Genomic DNA, 8,634 nt, shown 5'->3' on the forward strand with positions numbered 1-8,634 from the left:
GGCCACAACCTAGGCGTGGTTCAGAGCCCTCGCTGGTCAAGGCCTTCTGGGTCCCAGGATGGGAAAACTTCCCTTTTTGGGGACCAGTCCCCATGGAGGAACACACTGTTTTCCTGAGGGAGTGATCATGGGTAAGAACAAGATCCTTTCCATGCCCGGAATTGCCAAGACGTTGGGAGCTTATACGAGTAGATAAGGCTGTAGAGGAAAATTCCTTGGCTTTCTTTTGAGATTCCTGCTTGGGCTCAGTGGAATCCCCCTTCTGCAGCTTCCAGTGTGAACTAAAAAAGGGAGACCCTCTCTTTGGAGAAGCTGGGATATTCCCAGCACGAGAAACTTCCACAGGCCCCTGCCTGGATCAGCGCTAGCCTTGGGGTAGGACTGGAGTTTCCTGAGAAGGGAACAAGGGAGCCACAGTTCTTCCAGAGCTCTGACCAGCAGACCTCAGAGGGCCTATGCTGTGTGTCGTTAGGATAGCTTGGTGTTGTCTACATCCCATTAGTAAGTTCTGTCTGAACGTGTCCTCGCTGTTCATTGTCCATTTTGGTAACACTTATTTCAGTCCTGACCCCTTCTGCTGCTGCTGGATTTGAGCTTCAGTGCAGGTGGAATGATGTTCAAATAAAGAAACACTTTATATCACCCACGCTCGCTTCTCCTTTTCTGAGTTAGTCCTCAGGGAATCAAAAGGTGAGATTCAACCTGAGCCTTTGTACGAGGTTTGGCTGCATAGTAACAGGTCTACTACTGACTTAACAGGATAGTTTATTTTCCTGTCACGTGAAGTCTGGAGGTAGCCAGACCATGACTATGGCCCCGTGTTATCAGGAACCCAGGCTCCCGTCTTTCTGCAGAGCCACTTGCAGTCCTGGCTTCCATCCTCCAGGATACCTCATGGCTAAGGTGGCTTCTGGACCTCGAGTCACTTGGTCCACATTTCATTTGAAGGAGACTTCTGGAAATCCCATAGGACTGACTTATGTAGCACACCTAGCCGAAATGTAGTCTGTTCACTGGGGACTTTGCCACCCCAAATAAAATTAGATTCTGTTATCAAGGAGAAAGAGGAGAATGGATGGAGTGAGCAGCTGGCAGTCCATACACTCCTGATTGCACAGGCCATGCCTCTGGACTTAGGACTCTGACGAGAGCGAACAAGGCTCCATCCTCGTCTGCCTGTGTGGTCTTGGACAAGCCCCTTCACCTCTCTGTAAATCCCCATGGAATAAATGGGGATGACGATCGTGACCTCAAAGGTGTTGTAAGGAACAATGACGGAATGTATGTGAATTGCTTCACATACAATTGCTAGCACATTGTTACTTGCCCCAGCTACGTTGATTACAATTTTTGCACTTGGCAATTGAATCTTCGGGCAACACATTTTGAGCACTCAATATAGACTAAGCACTTAAAGAACAAAAAGAGACCATGACTTAACGGTCAGTCTGGTTGGAGGATGACATGGAAAAATGTAAAATTGGCTAGGTGCAGGGTATTGTGGGTGCCCTGGGCAGGGACATCTTACATGGCTTTTGGTGGGATGGGTAGAGCCGGGGATGACATTACTGTACAATGATTAGAAATAAGACAGGCATGGGTCAGGAAAGCCATTCATGAAAGAGAAGGCAGCTTGAGGAAAGAGATCGAGGTAAGAAAAAGCATGTCCGTGCAGAGAACTAAATGCTGAACTACAAAGCGTGAGGCAGGGAGGGTCCGAGACTAGTCTGGAAAATTGGCAAAGGCCAGATGATGACAAAACTCGAAGGCCATGTACAGGAGTCTGGATGTGAGAGCAATGGGGAAACACGGAATGATTTTAAGCAGGAAAGGGACACGATTGGATTTGCATTTCAGAAAAATCACTCTGGTTGCAGTGTTAGGGAGCTGAATTAGAGGGAGACAATTTTTATGAAAGGGAAATCAGAAGCCTAGCCTGAAGCAAGGTGTGGCAGTAGGTCTGAGAGAGGTAAGAAATTTGATATTCAGAAAGTAGAACTGAGGACATTCGGTAACCGGTTGATTGTGGATAAGGGATAGAGTGGCGTCAAAGAGGACAGTTAAATTTCTTGTTTGAGGGAAAAGAAAATTTGCCAGTATAGCAGGGGAGCAAGATGATCAGTTCAATTTGTGATGTGCTAAGTTTTAAGATGAATGTGGGGCTGGTGGAGTTGTCCAGTAGTCAGTTGACTTATATGGATTTGGGGGCTCAAGAGAAAGAAAGATCTGGACCAGAAACATAAGCATACAAGTAACGGCTGAAATGTGACTCATAGGTAAGTGCTCAGTTTATAGTGTGGAAAGACCATGGGGCTAAGGAATGCTGGAAAACACCAACATACAAAGGTCAAAGGAATGGACATCCTGGAGAAGACAATGAAAGTCAGAGCTACAAGGAGAACTGTGAGAATATGGAGTTATGGAAACCAAGCCTGTAGAGTTCAAGGGGAAGGGCAACTGGTCAGATGGAGCAGAGAGGTCCAGAATCAGGGATTGAGTGTGTCCACTGAATTTGGGAACAGGAGGCCACTGTTGAATTTGGTTAAGAGCATGTTCAGAAGAGAGTGGAGAGAGCCAAATTGAGGTCTATTCAGGGAGAGAATGGGAGATGACTGAGTGAGGACCACGTTTTGGAGAAGTGTGTTAAGAAAGGGAAATGAGTGACTGGAATTCATTCAGGAAATGTTCAGTATACACAGTGAGCCAGCAGTGGGCAAGGACCAGCATGTAATCTAGAGAAGACTGTGGAATCGCTTTCTTTAAATATGGAAGAGTTCTGAATGTTCATAGGTTACGGCCAGTAAAAGTTGAAAGATAAAGAGAGGATGAGTAATGGAAGTCTCTTTTGCGGAGAGGGAAGTACAAGGGTTAGGAAGCCTTTGCCTGATGGCATCCTTTTTCTCCGTGAAGCAAGGGGCGACATTTTCTACTCAGAAGTGAATGGGTAGGGGGTTTGGGAAGAGTGGTGAAAGTTTGGAAAAGTTGCTAACTGAGCTGGCAAAGGACAAAGAAAAAGACTGATGGATGACCATGCATTGGTCGTGGCACCCACAGACAGGAGGGCAGGCAGATCGGTTGACAGTAGAGTGAGAAGTAGGTGCTATGTAAGTCAAGTGTCCTGAGAGTGTTTCTAGGCTGGGTATTGGAAAAGAAGAGCCTGGAGTGGGGCAGATAGATGGAGAAAATGGAGGAACTAAGGGACTTAAGGGACTCAAATTTAGAGTCAAAAATTTAGACTCAAAAAAAGAGCTGGGAGGATAGGAGATAGTGGTTGTTAGAAAGCTGAGTGACGTGAATATTCTGGATAATTCGTGAAGATTTTGAGATGCGAAGCACTCTGATTAGGATGTCCCCCCCAAATGGTGAGGATAATGGCAGAAATTGGGGAGAAGAGGATCCAAAACTGTCTAGGAATCAAAGAATCAAAGAGAGTGATTGGGAGGTGAAAAGATGATGGCAATGCAGAGGGCTGAAAGTGCAATAAGGAGATATTGCATGCCTCAAGTGGAGCAGGAACTTTTATCTGAAGGGACACGACGTATTTGTCTGGAAACATTTGAGGGAGAACCTCCACTTAAAAGGGCTGCAAAGAAGATGGTGTCCTAAGGAGAAAACCAAATTTCAGTCAAGGCCAATAGACACAATGGTGGAGGTTTGTCTATCAAAGAAAAGAGGTGTCCAGAGAGCATGGCAGAAAGGATGGGACAGAATACCAAGAGTAAAGAGCACTGGGGAGCCAGATGACACAGAGAACTCTCCTTTGGGGAGGTGACTCAGGGTAACAGGAGTATGAAATTGGTAGAATTCTCTAGACTCAAAGATTCAAATAGAGTTCTATCTTGAAACCCCCTTCAAGTCCACTTAGGCAGTGCAAAAGGACGATGCAAAAGGTGACGTGAGCTGCTGGCACCCAAACAGGTCCAGAATGTGCTGGAAAGCTTCTTTGGAGATCAACCATGATGGTTTGCTATGTATCATTAGGATGCATGGATTTAAACGTATTTCATGCATTTGGTTCCATTATGTTTATTATCCTAATTAATACTTAAGATGTCCCATTGTTGGTCAGCAGAAGTCTCTAAGTTGGTATGAATCTTTTAAACGAGCCCCTAATTATCTGATAATAATCTTGCTCTCTAGTACGATAAGATGGTCCAGACTGATGTAAACTCCCTCCTTCAGACCCAACTAGTTATTTCTGAGCCATGTTTCTCAGCCTCTCCAGTTGACAGAACTAAGACATGGGTATACCAAACTTCATCTATCTATCTATCTATCTATCTATCTATCTATCTATCTATCTATCTATCTATCTATCTATCATCTATCTATTTATCTATCTGCGATCTTCTATTTATGTATTTACCTACCTACCTACCCAGTCTATCTCTCTTATCTATAATAACAAAATACTTCACGAGTTAATACTAATACATGGCAGGTTTTGGCTTCACATCTTACATCTTAACATCTATAACCCCTTCCTCCCCTACGCTGAAAATCCTGATACTCAAGGATATTGGATTCATTTGCTTTATCCCCACATCAAAGCCCTCAGATATAGTACTACCACCAATATGATTACCAAAAACATATTTTCTGGGTTTTTTTTGGGGGGGGAAGGGGAACAGGACTTTATTGGGGAACAGTGTGTACTTCCAGGACTTTTTTTCCCCCCAAGTCAAGTTGTTGTCCTTTCAGTCTTAGTTGTGGAGGGTGCCGTTCAGCTTCAAGTTGTTGTCCTTTCAGTCTTAGTTGTGGAGGGCGCAGCTCAGCTCCAGGTCCAGTTGCCGTTGCTAGTTGCAGGTGGCGCAGCCCACCATTCCTTGCGGGAGTCGAACCGGCAGCCTTGTGGTTGAGAGGACGCACTCCAACCAACTGAGCCATCCGGGAGCTCAGCGGCAGCTCAGCTCAAGGTGCCTGTTCAATCTTAGATGCAGGGGGCGCTGCCCACCATCCCTTGCGGGACTCGAGCAATCGAACTGGCAGCCTTGTGGTTGAGAGCCCACTGGCCCATGTGGGAATTGAACCGGCAGCCTTCGGAGTTAGGAGCACGGAGCTCCAACCACCTGAGCCACCGGGCCGGCCCTCTGCTCATTTTTTATAGTTGTACTGTATCTAGTTGCCTAGATCACATAAACTATTTTGTACTACACTCTTTTCTTATATCCCTCATTTAGTCTTCGTAGGTATGGCATAGCCTATTGCTCCTAGGCTATACAGTGTTACCGCACAAAACACAAGATTAAATCAAGCACAAGAGAAAATGATGCGCGAGGTACATGAGGCTGCTGTCAGCATAACATGGCCTAGTTTCACAGCAAGCTTTTTTCCTAAGTAGAAAGAGTACACTCTAATGATAAACATACTAAATACATTAACCAGCACCACAGTCATACATTATCACTAACAAGCATTATGCACTGTACATAATTGTACGTGCTGTGCTTTTGCTGTGCTTTTACACGGCTGGCAGTGCAGTTGGGTTTGTTAGCCACCAGCATCTGCACAAACATGAATAATACGTTGTGCTACAATGTTAGGGTGGCAATGACATCACGAGGCGACAGGAATTTTCCAGCTCCATTATACTCTTATGGGACCACTGTTGTATATGCAGTCAAATGTCATTCTGCACTGCACGACTGTAATTGGAACCATATAGTACACAGCATTTTCAGATTGGCTTCTTTCAGTCCTAGTAATATTCATTAGAGGTTCTGCTGTGTTTCTTCATGGCTTGATACCTTATTTCATTTTCTCGATGTACCCGTTTATCCACTCACCTACTGGACATCTTGGTTGCTTCCAAGTTTTGCTTCCAAGTGCTGTAATTATCCATGTGCAGGTTTTTCAACTTCTGTGGGTAAATGCCAAGATAATGGCCACACTGCCTTCCAAAGTGGCTGTGCCATGTTGCATTCCCACCAGCAGTGAATGAGTTCCCGTGGCTCCACATCCTCATCACCATTTGGTGTTGTCAGTGTTTTGGATATTGGTCATTGTAACAGGTATGCAGTGATATTTCATTATTTTAATTTGTAATTCCCTGATGACGTGTTCAATATCTTTTCATATGCTTACTTGTCATCTATATATGCAGTATCCGTTCAGATCTTTTGTCCATTAAAGCAAATCAGTTTTTCTTTTTTGCCAATATGATAGAATTATGCATATAACCACAAATAAAGCTTTATTTGAAGAGCTCTGGTAGGTTTTATACCTACTGGTGGGTATCAATACCACTGGACCTTAAAATGTAGGCATTATCTTGAAGTAGAGCCTTTAAAAAACAATGTGGCCAATTGATTTACTAAACCTTTTATTAGTAAATTAAATACAACTTCTTTTCCTCACCACTGTTTCCATTTTATAAGTTTAATCAGGTATTTAATCAGGTAGAAATTTTCCTTAATTTGTACTTTATGGTCTCAACTTTACTTCTAAAAACTTAGGAAAATCTATTTATCTCTCCAAAAGGTTGTCTCTCCTTTTCATCTTCTTGCCTCCCTTCTGTCAACTTCTGAAAGAATGAAACATATCCTGTATGCAAAACTGTGAAAAATAAACATAGTAAAATACTGGTCTTAAGGAAATCATAGTTATATTGGCTGACATAAAAGGTTTAAATAGAGGAAATAAGACTAGAAGTACAGGCTGGACCTAAACAAGGCTATGTATATCTGCTGTCACACTCTAACCCTCTCTGTCTCTCTCTGTCTCTGTCTCTCTCTAATTGACATAAAGTTTCAGGTGTACAACATAGTGATTCAATATATGTACCTATTGTGAAATGATCACAATGTCTAGTTAACATCCATCATGTTACAAAATATTTTTGTGATGTAAACTTTTTTTTTTTTTTAAAGATTTTATTGGGGAAGGGGAACAGGACTTTATTGGGGAACAGTGTGTACTTCCAGGACTTTTTTTCCAAGTCAAGTTGTCCTTTCAGTCTTAGTTGTGGAGGGCACAGCTCAGCCCCAGGTCCAGTTGCCGTTGCTAGTTGTAGGGGGCGCAGCCCACCATCCCTTGCGGGGAGTCCAACCCTCAACCTTGTGGTTGAGAGGATGCACTCCAACCAACTGAGCCATCCGGGAGCTCAGCGGCAGCTCAGCTCAAGGTGCCATGTTCAATCTTAGCTGCAGGGGGCGCTGCCTACCATCATTGCGGGACTCGAGGAATTGAGCTGGCAACCTTGTGGTTGAGAGCCCGCTGGCCCATGTGGGAATCGAACCGGCAGCCTTCGGAGTTAGGAGCATGGAGCTCTAACTGCCTGAGCCACCCGGACAGCCCCTGTGATGTAAACTTTTAAGATCTACTCTTTAGCCACTTGCAAATATACAATATATAGTCACCATGCTGTACATTACATCCCTAGAACTTATTTAGATAAATGCCCCAAAGTGGGATTGTTGGATCGTATGGTAATTCTACCTCTAATTTTTTGAAGAACAACCACAGTTTTCCACACTGGCTGCACCAATCTACACTCCCACCAACAGTGCACAAAGGTTCCCTTTCCACCACATTCTCAGCATTTATTTCTTGTTTTTTTGATAATAACCATTCTAACAGGTGCGAGGTGATAGCTCATTGTGATTTTGACTTGCATTTCCCTGATTAGTAATGTTGATTAAGCACATTTCACGTACTTGTTGACCATCTGTATATCTTCTTTGGAAACATGTCTATTCATATCCTTTGCCCATTTTTTAATTGGATTGTTTTTTGCTATTGAATTGTATGAGTTCTTTATGTATTTTGGATATTAACTCCTAACCAGATATGATTTGTAAATATTTTTTCCCATTCTGTAGGTTGCCTTTTCATTTTGTTGGTTTCCTTTGCTGTGCAGAAGCCTTTTCGCTTGATGTGGTCTCACTTAATTATTTTTGCTTTTGTTGACTATGCCTTTGGTGTCAAATACAAAAAAATTGTCACCAAGACTGACTGATGTCCTGGAGCTTACCACCTATGTTTTCTTCTATGGTTTCAGATCTTACATTCAAGTCTTTAATCCATTTTAATTTTTGCATATGGTGTTAGTGGTCCAGTTTCATTCTTTTTCATGTGGCTGCCCAGTTTTCCCCACACCACTTATTGAAGAGACTGTCCTCTTCCCTTTGTATACTGTTGGCACCAAAAATTAATTGACCACATATACACAGGTTTATTTCTGGGCGCTCTATTCTGTTCCATTGATCTTTGGGTTGGTTTTTAAGCCAATAGCATACTGTTTTCATTACTATAGCTTTGTAATATAGTTTGAAATCAGGATGTGTGGTGCCTCCAGCTTTGTTATTTCTAAAGATTGCTTTGGTTGCTTTAGGTCGTTTTCTTATTGTTTTAAGAGTGCTTTGTACATTTCGGTAACAGTCCTTTATCGTATCTTCTGCAAGTATTTTCTTCCAGTCTATGGTCTTCTCATTCTCTAGGGTCCTTTGCAGAGCGGAAGTTTAATTTTAATCAGGTCCACCTTACCAATTTTTTCTTTCATGGATGATGGCTTTGGTGTTTTATCTAAAAAAGTCATTGCCAAACCCAAGGTTTTCTAGATTTTCTCCTATGTATTGTCTAGATGTTTAAGTTTGCTTTACGTTTCCATCTGTGATCTGAGTTAAATTTTGTGTA

Source organism: Rhinolophus ferrumequinum, chromosome 17 (assembly GCF_004115265.2).
Source record: "Rhinolophus ferrumequinum isolate MPI-CBG mRhiFer1 chromosome 17, mRhiFer1_v1.p, whole genome shotgun sequence".
Taxonomy (NCBI): Eukaryota; Metazoa; Chordata; class Mammalia; order Chiroptera; family Rhinolophidae; genus Rhinolophus; species Rhinolophus ferrumequinum.